This window comes from Globicephala melas, chromosome 13 (assembly GCF_963455315.2).
Source record: "Globicephala melas chromosome 13, mGloMel1.2, whole genome shotgun sequence".
Classification (NCBI taxonomy): Eukaryota; Metazoa; Chordata; class Mammalia; order Artiodactyla; family Delphinidae; genus Globicephala; species Globicephala melas.
In genome coordinates this window covers 73,388,596-73,396,497 of record NC_083326.1, presented here as the reverse complement: position 1 = coordinate 73,396,497, position 7,902 = coordinate 73,388,596, and the positions used below count along the sequence as shown (strand labels likewise).

At 45.5% G+C, this 7,902-nt stretch overlaps 1 long non-coding RNA gene across 1 annotated transcript; it reads left to right on the top strand.

Moving 5' to 3' along the window:
* Positions 1–178: 178 nt before the first annotated feature.
* On the top strand, positions 179–2,884 carry LOC132598349 (uncharacterized). The gene is made up of 3 exons (XR_009566423.1): positions 179–354; positions 1,075–1,148; positions 1,959–2,884. It is a non-coding gene; the product is annotated as an uncharacterized lncRNA (long non-coding RNA).
* Positions 2,885–7,902: the final 5,018 nt, after the last annotated feature.

Genomic DNA, 7,902 nt, shown 5'->3' with positions numbered 1-7,902 from the left:
CGCGGCGAAGGGGGCCGGACGGACAGGCCATGCTGCCCCCTCCCCCGACCCCGCTCGGGCGGGCGGGCGGGGACGGCCGAGGGGAGGGCCCGCCGGGGGCCGACCTGCCGGCTCCTCCCCCCGCCGCCCTGCGAGCATAAATCCCAGCGCTCGCCGGTCCGCCCGGGCGCCCGCGGAGGCGGCGGCGCCGGGACCCCGCTCCCGCCGGGCTCCCGGGTCCCCGAGGGCGAGAGAGACCCCGAATCCCGAGGCGGGCCGGGACCTGGGCGCGGCCGCACCCCCCATCCACCCCGGCACGGGGGCCGGGCCGCGGGAACGCCCTCTCGGAATGAAGCGCTTCCCGGTGCCTTCAAGGTAGCTCGGTTCCGGATCTGGGGCCCCCCAGTCCTTCTTCTCAGGTCCCCGCTATCCAGAATCTAAGAGGTCCCCAATCTCCCTGGGTCGGGAGGGAGATAGACCCCAATCCCCTCACGTTCCGACTGGTGAGGATCCCTCCATTCCCCCGGTCCGAGCGAGAATCACCCTCCGAGCCCCCAGTTTCCGCCGAACCTAATTTAGAGTTCCCCCCTCAGCGGCCCTCAGTCCGCTCCCAGTGTCCCATATCCCCCATATCCAATTCGGGGAACCCTCTCGGTGCCTCGCGTCCCGAGCGGGGAGCCTTCATTCAGCACCGCGGTAGAAATAGTGTCCGTTCCCCTCAACCCTTTCTGAGAATCCCTCTCAGGTCCCCCAAATCCCTTCCGTCCTCAGCCGTGGACTCTATAGTCTGCTGAGAAACCCCCTGCCCCGAGCCCGGGTTCTTGGTTTGCCGCTGCCCGCAACCCCCTCCAGTGTGAGGAGTCGCCACAGTTTCCCTCACTCCCCGGCTCCCTCGTGTCAGCCCTACACGGACTTCTGTCTGGATTTGGGAAAGCAGGTTCCAGAGGCTCAGCGCCCAACTCCCCACCGAGGCTGGGGGAAAGGTCAGCGCCTCCAGAGCCTCCCGTTTCCAGTTTAGGAGCTCGATGGCTCCGCTGTGCACCTTCCCCTCTGAATGACCCCCCACCTTTTTTTTTTTTTTTTTTTTTTTTGCAGAGTTCTAAGCCCCACTCCATCGGATTGGAAGAACCTAGGCTGCCTACCCACTGCGTTTGGAGTTACTTCTCTCGGTCCGTCTCAATTTAGAGTACTCCCATGGAGGCAAACGCCTTCCCGTCTTCCTTCTCCCCACACCCCCATCTTCTGGGAGCAGGAGCTCTGGGCAATGTAACCCTGACCTCTGGAAGAATGCCCATCCCCCTCCTCTCAGTATATTTTCCCTGCCCCCACCCCACCCCAGCCACCTCTAGTAGAAGAACAGGAGAGACTCAGGTTAATGGTTTCCTCAGGAACCTTCTGGGAACACTCAGCAGGTATATCCTGCCACCCTGTGTGCATAACACTAAAAACAAACTTGCTTTTTCCTGTTTTTATCATCTGACTGGTCCCACAATTTCTCAGAATCCCCTGAACTGGGGGTGCGGGGCACCCCACACAGGGTATTTCTCACCATCTTAATACAAACTGGAACATCAGGTGTGTCCTGGGAGAGACATGGATAAGGGTCAGCAGAGAGCACCTCCGGTGTTAGAGAACTGACCATTCCTGGGTCTAAATTTCAGGTTTCCTGTGTGTAAAATGGGGCCAGTGGGGAGGTGCGGGGAGGAGGGAGCCCCAAAGCTCCCATGAGCATCGATTTTGGTGCTGGTGCTCTTGGGAGGGTAGGAAACGGGTAAGGGTCATTTGTGCAGAGCCAGCCAAGCCCGGTGAGATAGGAACCATTTATTAGCATCCTCATGCAGGACCTCAGAGGAGGAAGTTTCTACTTGTTGTCACTACCTGTCACGTGTGGGGTGAATTTACAGAAGTCCCCTCCCACTGTAGGTTCTCACTGCAGGTTCTCATCCCAGTCTCATTGCTTCCTTCCACTTTGTTCACAGCAGGGGTGAGGAGTACTTCTAGAGGTAGCCCTCCCAGGACAATGCAACTGTAAATGGATGATCCTCACAGTAAATTGAAGATCTCAGCGGTATTAAGAAAAAACGATCTTTAGAGCAACTGGCCCAAACCCCAGAATTAGGAGATTAGAGGATTCGGTTCCAGCTCTTTCTCTCTTGTATGACACACCCTGAAAATCACTGAGAGAATTAAAGCATAAATTGCTTTATACTTTAAAAAATCCTTTCGAAAAATACGGTGGGCAAATGACATTCCGCCCAAGCACCAAGAAGCAACTTGGCACATTCATTCATTCCACAAATATTTACTGAACACCTTCTACGTACCAGACACTGTCTTAGGTGCTATATTCCTACCACCTACCTTGGCGAAACTTGCTTACTAGAGACAGGAGTCAGATAATAAATAAATAGATAAATAAATTAGTGATTTGTCAGTTACATGTTGGTAAGCGCTGGGGAGAAGGAAGGGGGCTAAGGAGGGTGGGAGGCATGGGGGAGAGGGTGATAAGCAATTTTAAATTAGGAAAGTTCTCACAGGGAGGGTGTTGTTTCAGCAAAGAATTGAAGGAAATGAGGTCCATTAATCTGTTATCCAGAACTCTCATTTAAGCAGAATTTCTGCATCTCTTAAGTGCAATGATAGTTGATATTCATAAATTGATTTCCCCTGCTCTAAAACAGTGGTTCCCAAACTTTAACGTGCATAAAAAAAAATCACCCAGTGATTTTCAGTAGACTCAGGGTAGACGGGGGCTCTGAAAAATGCATTTTTAAACAAGCACCTCTATCTGATGATGCTGATAGCTGAGGTTTTCCTTGGACCACTCTTGAAGAAACACTGCTTTAAAATATACTAAAGAGTCTTCTAGAATGAAAACAATAACAAAATTAAAGATTAAATTACAGCCTGTGTGGTTTTGGTGTTGAGAGTATTTCACTGTGTTCTCATTCTTTGAAAATGCAATGCCCAAGCAAAACACTGGATTACCCAGAACATCCCATTTCTTGTCCATGCAGGAGAACGGAAAATTTACCGTAAGCTGATTAGGAGCCAAACATTTATAATCAGTCTGTTTTATACCCTTCCCCCCATTTTTGCCCTAATTTCTCTCTATACTTTTTACTTTTCTCAAATTCCTGAACTCGACCAGCAGGCAATTGGCTGGGGGTAATGAGAGCACTTGACCAAGAGTCAAAGGATCCATAGGTTGGTCCTGGGACCACCACTGTTTCTGGATGGGTGAGTCTAGGGATTTGCCACTCAGCCTTCTGGACTTCCACTTACTCTCAGAGCTGCTGCAAGACTTAAGTGAGATCATGCGTATGAAAACACCTTAGAAATTCTGAAGCACTGTGGAGAGGTAAGGAGACACCGTGACTGTGCATTCCCAGGTCCAGTTAACTTGGTCCAGTTCAGATTCTGTTCCCTTCAGGACAGTGTGGAACTGGCATAAGGATGTACATATAGATCAATAGAATAGAATTGAGAGTCCAGAAATAAACCCTCACATTTACAATCAACTGATTTTTCGATAAGGGTACGAACACAGTTCAATGGGAGAAGAACAGTCTCTTCAACTGGATAACCACGTGCAAAAGAATTAAGTGGTACCTCTACCTCACACCGTATACAAAAGCCAACTCAAAATGGTGCAAAGACCTAAAACTAGAAAAAGAAAGATAGATCAGTTGGACACCATTAAAATTAAAACATCTGTGCTTCAAAGGACACCATCAAGAAAGTGAAAAAAAAACCCAAAGAATAGAAGAAAAAGTTTGCAAGTCATATATTTGATAAGGGGCCTGTATCTAGAATATATAAAGAAGTCATACAACTCAATAATAAAAAGATAAATAACTCAATTAAAAATGAGCAAAGGGGTACTTCCCCGGTGGTGCAGTGGTTAAGAATCTGCCTGCCAATGCAGGCGACACGGGTTCGAGCCCTAGTCCGGGAAGACAGCACACATGCCGCGGAGCAACTAAGCCTGTATGCCACAACTACTGAGCCTGCAAGCCACAACTACGGGGCCCGTGTGCCACAACTACTGAATCCTGCGCACCTAGAGCCCATGCTCCAAAACAGAGAAGCCACCGCAATGAGAAGCCCGCACACCGCAACGAAGAGTAGCTCCCACTTGCCACAACTAGAGAAAGCCTGCGCGCAGAAACGAAGACCCAATGCAGCCAAAAATAAATAAATAAAAATAAATAAAATTTTTAAAAATGAGCAAAGGATCTGAATAGACATTTCTCCAAAGAAGATATGTAAGTGGCCAATAAGCACCTGAAAAGATGCTCAACGTCACTAGCCATCAAGGAAGTGCAAATCAAAGCCAAAATGAGATATCACTTCATACCCACTGAGAGAGCTATCATCAGAAAGATAGATAATACCAAGTGTTAGTAAGGATCTGGAGAAATCGGATCCTTCGTACACTGCAGGTGGGAATGTAAAAATGGTATAGCACTATGGAAAACAGTCCGGAAAAGCAGGTCCTCTAAAGGTTAAACATAGAGTTACCATATAACCCAGCAATTCCACTCCTACGTATATACCCCAGAGAGAAATGGAAACATAATCCACACAAAAACTTATACATGACAGTTCATAGCAGCATTATTCATAATAGCCAAAAAGTGGAAACAAGTCAAATATCTATCAACTCTATACAATGGAATATTATTTGGCCATACAAAGGAATGCAATACTGAGACTTGCTACAACATGGATGAATCCTGAAGACTTGATGCTAAGTGAAAGAAGCCAGAAACAAAAGGCCACATAATGTATGATTTCATTTATATGAGATGTCTACAATAGGCAAATCCACAGAAACGGGAAGTAAACTGGTAGTTGTCTAGCATTTGGGAGGTCAGGGGAGGGGGGAGATCTAGGGAAAGGGAAATGACTGCTTGTGGGTACAGGTCTCTATTTGGAGTGATGATAGTATTCTAAAATTGATTATGGTGATAGTTGCACAATTTTGTGAATATACTAAAAACTATTGAATTATAAACTTTAAATGGGTAGTTTGTACTGTATGTGAATTATATCTTAATAAATTTGCTACCAAAAAAAAATCTCTTACCTATTATAAACCTCTTAGCCCAGTGTCTATACATCAAAATGCAATTGACTTTCTTTTGCCCCATGGCACCTTGTTTTTTATCATTATTGTTATTATTATTATCATCCAGAAATTATTAAGTACTTTCCATATACCAGACATTGTACTAAGCACTTTTCAGGGATCTTCCCATCTCATTCTCCCAGCAATTCTTCACGGTAGGAACTCTTGTATTTTTATTTTACTGACCAAGAAAACAAGTCTTAGAGAAGTTTAGTAATTTGTCCAAAGTCACATAGTAAATGGGAAAAGTAATAGCTAAGACTTATTGAGCAATTACTACATTCCAGGCACTGTATTAAGCACTTTGCTTCATGAAACTCATTCAGTCCTTACAACAGCTCTATAAGGCAGATCCCGAAACGGAAGCATCGAGAGGTAAACTTGCTAATAAAGATCAGATTGGTGGAAAGTGGGGGAGCTGAGATTTGAACTCAAGTCTGATGCCAGAATTTCCACCATGAACCCCTACATCATATTATCTACCTATTTTAATATATAACAATGCACTTATTATAGGGGTTCTGGACTGTCTGTTAGGCTGGTATGAGAGCTACTTAAGGGCAGGGTTTCTGTGCTAAGCCTCTCTGCAATCTCTTCCACCATCATCTCCATCCTCAGGACCATACCTTACATTAGATGTTCAATAAGTACCTGCCCTAGAACCAGTCAGTGTGGTAGCGCTGGAGGATGCCATGGTGAATGAGACAGGCAGCTATCCCTACTCTTGCAGAGCTTATAATCTAGAGCCAAATACAAGAGTTTTATTTACAGCTTTTTAAGCAAGTCATTTTAATCACTGCGATAATCCAACGCAGTAGGTTCTATTAACATGCCTGTTTTACAGATGAAGAAACGGAGACTTGGATACCAGAAATGACATGGCCAGGGTCCCGCGGCTAGCAAATGTGTGGGGCCAGTCTAAACCCAGCTCAACCTGACTCAAACGTTACGCTACATTCTGTCTCCGTTTTTTCCCTCTGACTTTTCCCCCTTGTCGGGGCAGGGAGAGAATTAAATAAACTATTCTGCTTGCCCAGCTGAGAACACCCACAGTCTGTCCAGACCTGCTGACTCTCCCACTTTCTCACTGTCGCTTCCAATGACAGCCAGAGTCAGTTTGATGTGTTGGTGAAAGGGGGATGCTTTTGGAGTTTAACGGTTTCAGCACCTGAAGTCGCCTCTCTGCTGTAATTAACAGTTTGATTTAGTCTGGTCAATCAATAATTCCACAATTCTGGGGCTGAAGACAAAGATGCTAAGGGCATGCCTCCTTTATTTTTTTAAATGTTTATTTTGGGAAACTGAAACTGCAGACCTGGAGAACAGAAACCGCAGGTCTGTCCGTGCTGACTGTGGGGGAAGGGATGCCAGTCTGTTGGCAGGGGCTTCCGGTTACACTCAGGCAAAGCATAAAGATGAAGGGCTGGCTAGAGGAGTGGGTCCCATCTATGAGTCCTGTCTGGGGAATAAACTGCCCTTTCCCTAGAGACCAGGTTTTCAAGTATCCCAGGGAAATTGTTTTTGGAGTCAGTGAATGTAGTAGGAAAAGCATTAGACAGGGAGTCAGAAGCCTGGGGCTCCATCTCTGACCTTGAAGCAGGTTCTTCCCCTCTCTGAGCCCTAGTTTATTCATCAGCAAAATGGACGGCAGCCAAATTATTTCAGACATGAGAAATTGGTTTCTTTTTTTTTTTTTTTTCTGTTGATTAGTAGTGGCTGGGGCAGGGCAAGGATAGAACGCTGTGATTGATTAGCGATGTCTGACATGGATACAGCTAATCCGGGAATACAGGAGGAGTGCTATATATCTGCCTTCCCTAAGCTATCCCTAAGTCTCTTCCAGTTTTGGTCTTCTAGGGACTCTCGAACAAGAAGGACAAGAATCAAGAGCTATGCAGCCATCTACAGGTATCAGGCAGCCAAGGGAGGAAGCAGCAAAGTGACAATTTTATTAATAATGATAATACTTGGGAACTTCCCTGGCAGTCCAGTGGTTAAGACTCTGCAATTCCACTGCAGGGGTGATGGTTCCATCCCTGGTCAGGGAACTAAGATCTCACGACACGTGGTCAAAAAAATAAAATAAAATAAAATAAATAAAAAAATGATAACACTTGATTCTATAGGTGGAGGAAAATGTCTGAAAGAATTTACATCAAACCGTAAACCATTAACATCAAACGGGGTGGGGGAGGGGGCATTGACACACATTGTGTGTTAGTATGCGAATGGATTTTTCCTGTGGGTACGGATTCATTTTAACAATCAAAAAACATAGTAAAAGTAATTTGGGTGAGACTAAAGACTTTTTCAAGAATGGTCATAAGAGCATTATTCATAATAGTCAGAAATTGGAAGCAATCCAAATGTTCATTAATAGAAGAATGAATAAACTATGATACATTCATACAATGGAATACTACGCAAAGATAAAAAGGGACAAATGACTGATACATGGATGAATTTCAAAAACATTACGTTGAGCAAAAGAAGCTGGACCCCTAAAACTACATACTGTATGATTCCATCTATATGAAGTTCTGGAACAGGCAGAACGAATGCATGAGGAGAGAAGTTGGAATAGTGTTTGTCTTGGGTGGGGGGAAGGGAGCAGATATTGACTGGGAAGCAAGAAATTTTCTGGAGGATGAAAATGTTCTTCCACACCAGCACTGTCCAATAGAACTAAGATGTAATCCAGAGCTGTCAACCACATACAATTGTTAAGATATATTTTACATTAGTTGATATCCAGTGTATATTTGGTCCTTATGGCTCTTCTTAGGTTG